This window comes from Anomaloglossus baeobatrachus, unplaced genomic scaffold, assembly GCF_048569485.1.
Source record: "Anomaloglossus baeobatrachus isolate aAnoBae1 unplaced genomic scaffold, aAnoBae1.hap1 Scaffold_106, whole genome shotgun sequence".
NCBI classification, from domain to species: Eukaryota; Metazoa; Chordata; class Amphibia; order Anura; family Aromobatidae; genus Anomaloglossus; species Anomaloglossus baeobatrachus.
The window spans coordinates 203,462-214,714 of NW_027441876.1; positions in this window are offsets into that span (position 1 = coordinate 203,462).

The following is an 11,253-nucleotide window of genomic DNA, read 5'->3' on the forward strand; positions in this document are numbered from 1 at the left end:
ATTACATTGCATGATTTTTAAATAATGAATTTACATTTTATTGCGTGAATTAAGTATTTGATACAATGGAAATACAGAACTTGGCATGTGGCACAGAAACCTTTGTTGGCAGTTACAGAGGTCAGACGTTTCCTACGGTTCTTGACACAGTTTGCACACACTTCAGCAGGGATTTTGGTTCACTCCTCCATACAGATCTTCTCCAGATCTTTCAGGTTTCTGGGCTGCATTGAGTTTCAGATCCTTCCAAAGATTTTCTTTTAGGCTCAGGTCCTTAGTTGCCCTGTCTGTGTGTTTCAGGTTATCGTCATGCTGTAAGACCTAGCCTCGACCCATCTTCAATGCTCTAACACTAAAGGCTACTTTACACACTGCGATATCGGTCCCGATATCGCTAGTGTGGGCACCCGCCCCCATCTGTTGCGCGACACGGGCAAATCGCTGCCCATGCCGCACAACATCGCCCAGACCCGTTACACATACTTACCTGCCCGGCGACGTCGCTGTGACCGGCGAACCGCCTCCTTTCTAAGGGGGCGGTCCGTGCGGCGTCACAGCGACGTCACTGAGCAGCCGCCCAATAGCAGCGGAGGGGCGGAGATGAGCGGGACATAACATCCCGCCCACCTCCTTCCTTCCGCATAGCGGCTGGGAGGCAAGTAAGGAGAGCTTCCTCGTTCCTGCGGCGTCACACATAGCGATGTGTGCTGCCGCAGGAGCGACTAACTACATCGTTACTGCTGCAGTAACGATAATCGAGAATGGACCCCCATGTCACTAATGAGCGATTTTGCATGTTTTTGCAACGATGCAAAATCGCTCATCGGTGTCACACGCAGCAACATCGCTAATGCGGCCGGATGTGCGTCACAAATTCCGTGACCCCAACAACTCCGCATTAGCGATGTCGCAGCGTGTAAAGCCCCCTTAATTCTATTTTGGTCTCACTTGACCACATGACCTTCCCCCATGCCTCCCTGGATCATCCAGATGGTCACTGGCAAGATTCAAATGAGCCTTGATGTGCTGGCATGAGCAGGGGGACCTTGCATGCCCTGCAGAATTTTAATCCATAATGGCATAGTGTGTTACGGTAATATTTGAGAATGTGGTCTCAGTTCTGTTCAGGTCATTGACCAGGTCCTCCCGTGTAATTCTGGGCTGATTCTTGACCTTTCTCATTATACTTACCCACACGAGGCAAGATCTGGCATGGAGCCCCAAACCAAGTAAGATCGAAAGTCACTGGGGGACGTGCGTGCGGCAGAGCATTGAGGGCGTACATGCAGCAGAGCATTGGGGGGGGGGCGTGCGTGCTGCAGAGCATTGGGAGCCTGCATGAGACAGCATTGCGAGGGTGTGTGCGGCAGGGCATTGCGGCAGAGAATTTGGGGGGAGTGCGTACAGCAGAGCTTTGGATGGCTTGCGTGCGGCAGAGCATAGCAGGCATGCTTGCGGCAGAGTAGTGCGGGCGGGCGGTAGAGCATTGCTGGTACAGGTACTGCAGAGCAGTATTTAAGGAGCACTGTGCAGCTGTCCTTAGTGACACTTTAGACATTAGGATTACTTTGTGCTCAGCAACAAAATGGCATCGCCCTGTGATCCTAAACTTCATTCTCATCCTTTTGGAAATAACCAGAACAGGAGGGGCAGGTGACATCACACACATGAACAGATTCCAGCTACTTTTACTGCAGTTGTAATGTAAGCTAGTTCTACAGTAGGTCTATAGTAGGATTGCAGCAGCTGCTCTCCCTAGTGCTTAAGAGTGGAAAATATAAAACATTTTTATTTTTATCTAGTCATCCACAACAGCATACAGGAAGTTAACGTTCTGCCCTAATAGGGATAGGAAACACAAAGAGGTTAAATAACTCCTCCCCATCTCCAGTGTTGTTTCCTGTCCCTTAGGGGCACGAAGAGGTTACCAGCGGTGCTTCCGTGGCCGGTGATGAGAACGCCACATACATACTTCCTTATCAACCGGGCAGCTGAGGTCTGAGTCAACCTGCTTCCTCCTCCATTGCTGCTCCTGTCTCCTCCAGATTCGGGACATGCCTGCACCTCTTGGAGGTAAAGCGGAGCAGGCTGACTTGCTGTGGGCCTCCCAGAACTCTCTGGCACTTCTCTCTCACGTACGGTGGGGCGCGTATGAAGTGACGTCATCGGGCGCTCCTTGCCAGCATCACTTCCAGATTTCATGTGTTCCACTGTGGAAGGCACACACAATCACAGACCTGTGGCAGTAAACCAGGAACTCGCCCCGTTAGGTGGCCTGTGCCCCTCCTGTCCGATGGAGGAGGTGGAGTCACCCACACAGTGGGAAGCTGGGATATCATCCGGACTGCATAAAGATCCCAGTGAAAGCACTCTCCAGGCTGGACTGAGGATGGAGGGAGATCGCTCTACCCACTCTGCTTTTGTGAAGCCCAAGCAAAGCCCCCTGTTCAGTGAGTATACTGCAACTTGGGGGAAGATCGGGGGAGAAAAGAATGTGGCACCCAAGAAGGAGAAGACCTCCAGCCGTAAATGTGTGGTGTAGCAAGAAGCTTCCTTCAGGCCATAATAAGAAACTATGCCTAACCTGTACTGACCGAGTAGTTAGAGAGGAACAACCCTCGCTCATTGAAGAATTAAGAAGCCTGAAATGTAAGGAGATTCAGTCTTCTCTAGCATCCTTCTCCCAGCCTCTTCTTACTGCAGCCCCAGCACCCAAGAAGAGGACACAGCCCCATGGAGTCAGTCAGACTCTTTACAAGGTCCGTCATCACTACCAGATAAGGTAATAGAGGAGAAGGAAGATATCTCTTCAGTGGATAAAGTAGTGACCAAATATTTCAGTTTTAATATTTTATTAAGTTTTCATAAAGAAAAGAAACAACAAAACTGATGAAATGGTAGACACCCTCGGATACAACATAACAAGCATTTATAAGGGTATAATCCTACGAGTGGGAAATATCCGAGTCATTAAAAGAGGAAAGAAGAAAAAGGAAAAAAAGGTTGGAACGAGTTAGGATAGAATATTGTAGTTAAGTCTGAGTAAGGAAGGGTGGGGAGAGACCTCGAGGACCAAATCTGTCCCAGCAGTGTGAGAACGATGAATAAGAGGACAAACATCACGCACACACCCCAATGGGGGGACCAGGCAGAGGCAAACGTGAGGAAAGAAACTTGGGACCCGACACAAATTACTCCCAATGGAACAACCTGGTGGCGGTGGCTGCAGCCTTCCTGCGAGACTGGGACACAAATCTCTTCATGCGGTAGGTTATGCCTATTTCCACAAACCATTCCTCCAAAGAAGGAGGCTCAACGTAGTTCATGTGGCGTGGGATGACCGCCTTGGCAGCCAGAAATAGATACCTTAGAATTGACTTCTTATAGGCCTTTTCTGGCATATGAAACATATAAAGCAGGGTTGCCTCTGATCGTTTGGGTACTTTGATTTCTGTGACCTCGAGAATCAAGTCCAGGTCCCCACTCCAGAAAGTCACTATGCCCGGACTATTATGGTCAGTAGACCACTGCAAATGATCTTGCAAAAATCCCATAAGAGATAGAAAATAATGCACAATAGTCGGAAACTTAGCTGGCTGCAATCCGCTGACTACACATACACAACTGGACGTAGCAGTGGAGCAATCCTAACCAACCTAGACGCCTTGTCACCACCTGAAAACTAACTAGCCTCAAAGATAGAATGAGGAATCCTGACTTGCCTCAGAGCAGCCAAAAAAGATAGAAAAGCCTCCAACATATAAAAACGGTGATGTAAGGAAAAAGACCGCACACAGATGGTTAATATAGGGTTAAGCAAAGTGAGGCCCTGCTAGCTAGATACAAAAAGAATACTAAAACTTAGCTTTTATTAGAGCTATTTAAAATTCATTTTGAACAAACACTTATAAAATACACTTAGGATCACCCTGCAGGTAACCAAGGTGCATGTTACCATGCTGCATTGAACAACCCTTGGAAAACACCGATAGGGGGAAAACAATTATGTGTAATGCTGGTATCAATTACTGTCATACATACCGCATTATGAGGATTTTTTGCACAGAAGTTCCGTTAGCTTAAAGCTAAATTTAGGAACCTATCTCCTCATAAGCAGTAAGGTATATACTATCCCCTATTACAGGGATCGCTTACACATACTAAGATATAAAATTAAGAACGATCTCACCCATTTGGAGGATCTTCAAACGTTTGGTACGGCAGTCCGTCTTTAGGAAGGGTCACAAAGGGGCCTGTGGTCCAGGCTGGGTATGTCTTGCCCTAAACCCCCTTGTCTCCCGTCCTTACAAGGACGGTCCACATCTGAACCTATATCCTTGAAAATGGTAGTCCCACATGCCTCCCGCCTCCCGACGCGTTTCGTCACTTTCTGTGACTCCTCAGGGGTCCAAGCATGAAAGATCATGTAGTGGGTCAAAGAAAGGTGTGTGACCTGCAAAGTCCAAACACCAAATGCTCCCTGAGGAGTCACAGAAAGTGACGAAACGCGTCGGGAGGCGGGAGGCATGTGGGACTACCATTTTCAAGGATATAGGTTCAGATGTGGACCGTCCTTGTAAGGACGGGAGACAAGGGGGTTTAGGGCAAGACATACCCAGCCTGGACCACAGGCCCCTTTGTGACCCTTCCTAAAGACGGACTGCCGTACCAAACGTTTGAAGATCCTCCAAATGGGTGAGATCGTTCTTAATTTTATATCTTAGTATGTGTAAGCGATCCCTGTAATAGGGGATAGTATATACCTTACTGCTTATGAGGAGATAGGTTCCTAAATTTAGCTTTAAGCTAACGGAACTTCTGTGCAAAAAATCCTCATAATGCGGTATGTATGACAGTAATTGATACCAGCATTACACATAATTGTTTTCCCCCTATCGGTGTTTTCCAAGGGTTGTTCAATGCAGCATGGTAACATGCACCTTGGTTACCTGCAGGGTGATCCTAAGTGTATTTTATAAGTGTTTGTTCAAAATGAATTTTAAATAGCTCTAATAAAAGCTAAGTTTTAGTAATCTATCCTCACTGGTGCTAAGTTATCCTATTGTATGTGAGTTGTGTCCTCTAGAAACACCTATTGGTGTTTTCTTGCTTTATTCATACAAAAAGAATAGAAAAGATTACTGATTGCAGCCAGCAAAAACCCTGAAAAAATACCAACACCTGATAATCAAAAATGCCTTAACCCCTTCACGACCGCGGGCCGTAAAATTACGTCCTATTTTAACGTGACTTAACAACCAGGGACGTAATTTTACGGCCTAAACTTCATTTGATTGCCGTGGCCATAGCAACGGCTTTCAAATGATGTCCCCTGCTGTTTCTTACAGCAGGGGACCTTTGCTTGACCCCAGGGGGGGAGGCATCGCCACCCCCTATCGACGAGCGATGTGATTGGCTGTTCAAATCTGAACCGCCAACCACATCGATCGCACTAATTTCGGCAAAAATAATGCCCGAATTAGTGCGATCCTGTGAGATCCAGCTATGAGATGCCGCAGCTGCTGCAGCATATCATAGGTGGACCTCAAACATGTCGCCCCCAGCCCCTGCAGCACTGATTGGAGCGATCGTGCTATGACGCGCAATCGCTCCAATCAGTGTGCAGTGGGGCGGTCTGATCTGTCGGTGGCCGCCCTCCCCAGGCCTGTGCTGGCCTGCGAGCCCTCCCCCAACATGTTTGCAGCGTGCAGTGGCTGGTACTTGTGGTACCACGCCACCGCTGCTGCCGCCGCCGATGTCACCGCCGCTCCGGCTCCACGTGAGTATTGCGCGCTTCCCGTGATGGCCCCTGCATGCTCCCTGATGTGCCGCCCTGCTGCGATCTGCCCCCTGCTGCGATCTCCCCCTGCTATGTGCTTCCCTGCTGTGATCTGCCCCCTGCCATGTGCTTCCCTGCCGCGATCTGCCCCCTGCCAATGTGCTTCCCTGTTGCGATCTGCTGCACGTGAGTACTGTGCTCACTTTGCAGCCCGTGCGCGCTCCCGTGGTGCCCCTGCGCGCTGCCGTGATAGCCCCCCCCGCGATCTGCTCCGCCCAACCCCCCCCCCCGACATCCCGATCTGCTCCCCCCGCGATCTGACTGCCTCCCCCATTATCTCTATTCTGCTTCTGCAGCTCCCTCTCCGGTCTCCCCCTCTGCTCTCCCCCCTCCCCCTCTGCTCTCCCCCCCTCTGCTCTCAACCCCCCCTCTGCTCCCCCCCCTCTGCTCTCAACCCCCCCCTCTGCTCTCACCCCCCCTCTCCCCCTCTGCTCTCCCCCGACGTCCTCTTACCTGTCTTCACCGGCCTGATCACATCTGCGTCCATCGCTGGGTCCTTCCTGGGCATTCTGCTGATCTGCCTGCTGTTCCTGTAAAGCTGTCCATCTCTCTGCCATCTGTTCCTCTGCAGCTCTTCTGGTCAGTGATCCTCCTGCTAGTCCTCTGGGTACTGTGAGTATAACTTTTTTTTTTTTTTTCCGTATCCCCTGTCCATTTTTACACCTCATCCGTCCGTGCGTCCCGCCAAGCGCTGATCAGGGATGCAGATAACGGATCAGCATCCCTGCTGAATTTTTGGCGTGACTTTTTTTTCCGTATCCCCGACGCTTTTTGTATCGCGTCCGTGCGTCCCGCCAAGCGCTGATCAGGGATGCAGATAATGGATCGGCATCCCTGCTCAATTTTTGACGTGACTTTTTTTTCCGTATCCCCGACGCTTTTTGTATCGCATCCATCCGTGCGTCCCGCCAAGCGCTGATCAGGGATGCAGATAACGGATCTGCATCCGTGGTCAGTTTTTGGCGTGACTTTTTTTTCCGTATCCCCGACGCTTTTTGTATCGCATCCGTCCGTGCGTCCCGCCGAACGCTGATCAGGGATGCAGATAACGGATCGGCATCCCTGCTCAATTTTTGGCGTGACTTTTTTCCGTATTTGCGACGCTTTTTGTATCGCATCCGTCCGTGCATCCCGCCAAGCGCTGATCAGGGATGCACATAACGTATCTGCATCCATGGTCAAATTTTGGCGTGACTTTTTTTTTTACGTATCCCCGACGCTTTTTTTTATCGCATCCGACCGTGCGTCCTGCAGCGGCCGATCAGTGCACTGCGTCTGTGCGTTTGAAAAGTCAAATGGCGCTCCTTCTCTTCTGAGCCCCGCCATGCGCTCAAACAATTACTTTCCACCACATGTGAGGTATCTGCGTACTCAGGAGAAAATGCACAATACGTTTTATGGTGCATTTTTTCCTGTTACCCTTGTGAAAAAAAAAGCTACCTAGTTGAAGCAACCGTTTTGTGGTAAAAAAAATTTTTTTTCTTTTCACGGCTCAACGCTATAAACTTCTGTGAAGCCCCCAGGTGTTCAAAGTGCTCACCAAACATCTAGAAAAATTATTTGAGGGCTCTAGTTTCCAAAATGGTGTCACTTGTGGGGGAGCTCCACTGTTTAGGCACCATAGGGGGTCTCCAAACGTGACATGGCGTCCGCTAATGATTCCAACCAATTTTGCTGTCAAATGGCGCTCCTTCTCTTCTGAGCCCCGCCATGCGCCCAAACAATTACTTTCCACCACATATGAGGTATCTGCGTACTCAGGAGAAAATGCACAATACATTTTATGGTGCATTTTTTCCTGATAGCCTTGTGAAAAAAAAAGCTACCTAGTTGAAGCAACCGTTTTGTGGTAAAAAAAAAAAAAATTTTCTTTTCACGGCTCAACGCTATAAACTTCTGTGAAGCCCCCAGGTGTTCAAAGTGCTCACTAAACATCTAGAAAAATTATTTGAGGGCTCTAGTTTCCAAAATGGTGTCACTTGTGGGGGAGCTCCACTGTTTAGGCACCATAGGGGGTCTCCAAATGTGACATGGCGTCCGCTAATGATTCCAACCAATTTTGCTGTCAAATGGCGCTCCTTCTCTTCTGAGCCCCGCCATGCGCCCAAACAATTACTTTCCACCACATATGAGGTATCTGCGTACTCAGGAGAAAATGCACAATGCATTTTATGGTGCATTTTTTCCTGATAGCCTTGTGAAAAAAAAAGCTACCTAGTTGAAGCAACCATTTTGTGGTAAAAAAAAAATTTTTTCTTTTCACGGCTCAACGCTATAAACTTCTGTGAAGCCCCCAGGTGTTCAAAGTGCTCACCAAACATCTAGAAAAATTATTTGAGGGCTCTAGTTTCCAAAATGGGGTCACTTGTAGGGGAGCTCCATTGTTTAGGCACCTCAGGGGGTCTTCAAACCCGACATGGCGTCCGCTAACAGGTGCAGCTAATTTTGCACTCAAAAATTCAAATGGCGCTCCTTGCCTTCCGAGCACTGCTGTGTGTCCAAACATTTGATTTCCACCACATATGAGGTATCTGCGTACTCAGGAGAAAATGCACAATACATTTTATGGTGCATTTTTTCCTGTAACCCTTGTGAAAAAAAGCTACCTAGTTGAAGCAACCGTTTTGTGGTAAAACATTTTTTTTTTCTTTTCACGGCTCAACGCTATAAACTTCTGTGAAGCCCCCAGGTGTTCAAAGTGCTCACCAAACATCTAGAACAATTATTTGAGGGCTCTAGTTTCCAAAATGGGGTCACTTGTAGGGGAGCTCCATTGTTTAGGCACCTCAGGGGGTCTTCAAACCCGACATGGCGTCCGCTAACAGGTGCAGCTAATTTTGCGTTCAAAAATTCAAATGGCGCTCCTTCCCTTCCGAGCTCTGCCGTGCGCCCAAACAATTGATTTTTACCACATATGGGGTATCGGCGTACTCAGGAGAACATGCACAATAAATTGTATGGTGCACTTTCTCTTTTCTCCCTTGTAAAAATGAAAATTTTATGGCTAAAGTAACATTTTTGTGTTAAAAAGTAAAATTTTCATTTTTTCCTTCCACATTGCTTTGGTTCCTGTGAAGCACCTAAAGGGTTAATACACTTATTGGATGTGGTTTTGAGCAGTGTGAGGGGTGTAGTTTTTAGAATGGGGTCACTTTTGGGTATTTTCTGTCACCTAGGCCTCTCAAAGTCACCTCAAATGTGATGTGGTCCCTAAAAAAAATTATTTTGTAAATTTTGTTGGAAAAATGAGAATTTGCTGATGACCTTTGACCCCTTCTAACTTCCTAACGGAAAAAAAATTTGTTTCGAAAATTGCGCTGATGTAAAGTTGACAAGTGGGAAATGTTATTTAGTAACTATTTTGTGTGACATATCTCTCAGATTTATGGGCATAAATTTTCAAAGTTTGAAAATTGCGAAATTTTCAAAATTTTCGCCAAATTTCCTAAATTTTCACAAATAAACGCAAAAAATATCGGCCTAAATTTACCACTGACATGAAGTACAATATGTCACGAAAAAACAATCTCAGAATCGCCAGGATCCGTTGAAGCGTTCCAGAGTTATAACCTGTCAAAGTGACACTGGTCAGAATTGCAAAAAATGGCCCGGTCATTAGGGTGTTTTAGTGGCCGGGGGTGAAGGGGTTAAAGATCACATGATTTTTCCACCCACTATATCAGGAACTCTTGTGCAAGTACAAACTCCAAATCAAACTGGGAGTAAAAACTCTCTTCTTGCTGTGAATAAATCGTAATAAAAAAATAGTGCAGAAAGAACGCTTATTCTTATGCAAGAAACAAAGAATTTTCTCAAACATTTAATTAGGCATAGACTTCAAAGGTTAAGCAGAAATGCACATAAATACAATTCAGCCTAAAACAAAACCCAGACTAAGAGAATAAACTCTCACAAGGAAAAACCACTGAGATTACACAATTCCCATAAATTGCAAACAAAAAGACCGAAAAATAAATGTGAACGAATTAATCTCCGGAAGAAAAAACAAAATACTTATCAGGCATAGCTGCAGACTCTGGATGACATAGGAATAAAACTGATGCAAAGGAATGAAAATCTAATATATAAAGCTGAATGTGTGTGTGTGTGTGTGTGTGTGTGTGTGTGTGTGTGTGTGTGTGTGTGTGACCAAGACAGCGTTATAGGCTATGTTGTGAGGCGAAATTGTAACCCCGCGCGTTCCAATTTACCAATCAATTTTGCCCCTATCTACATAATGGGGAAAAAGGGAAACGAAAAGTGTATCCGCACCGTAGCACTTACAATCACGAAATTTGGCATAGACCCCTCAACCTCATGTGACACGGTATGTCGTAGACTGTTTTGACATGAAAATTTAAAACCGTGATTTACAGTTACTCTCCAAAAAAACATGCCTCCATTAAAGTAAATGGAGCCTGGAACTACAGGTTATTAGTAGCAGCTGTGATTGGTTGCTATAGGAACAAAAGACATTCATAGTATAAGAAGCTTATATGTGAGGTAATAATATGTCGGTGGGGAGACTGATAGAGAGAGACAGAGAGATAGAGACAGACAGGCAGACAGGGAAATAGACACACAGGAAATGACACAGACAAAGAGATGGGGAGACAGACTGGGAAAGAGACAGACCTGGGAAAGAGACAGATGGGGAAAGAAACAGAGATAGAGACAGACAAAGAATGAGACAGACAGACGGGGAAAGAGACAGACGGGAAAAGAGAGACTGAGCACATTACTTGGCCAATTTAGTTACATCTGTGTGGAATATCTGTGGTGTTGAAATATATGTTGTTAATAATTATATTTCTATCTACTTGTTTTGTGGTTTTTGTGTGCAGAATACATTTTTGTTAATACATTCTATTTTGTTAACTGCAGTTATTAACCCAGGCGAAGCCAGGTAGTACAGCTAGCATATAATATTTATATATATATATATATATATACAGTCATATGAAAAAGTTTGGGCACCCCTATTAATGTTAACCTTTTTTCTTTACAACAATTTGGGTTTTTTGCAACAGCTATTTCAGTTTCATATATCTAATAAATGAAATGATGGACTCAGTAATATTTCTAGATTGAAATGAGGTTTATTGTACTAACAGAAAATGTGCAATCCGCATTTAAACAAAATTTGACCCGTGCAAAAGTATGGGCACCTAAACATAAAAGTGACATCAATATTTTTTAGATCCTCCTTTTGCAAAAATCACAGCCTCTAGTCGCTTCCTGTAGCTTTTAATGAGTTCCTGGATCCTGGATGAAGGTATATTTGACCATTCCTGTTTACAAAACAATTCCAGTTTAGTTAAGTTTGATGGTCGCCGAGCATGGACAGCCGCTTCAAATCATCCCACAGATGTTCAATGATATTCAGGTCTGGGGACTGGGATGGCCATTCCAGA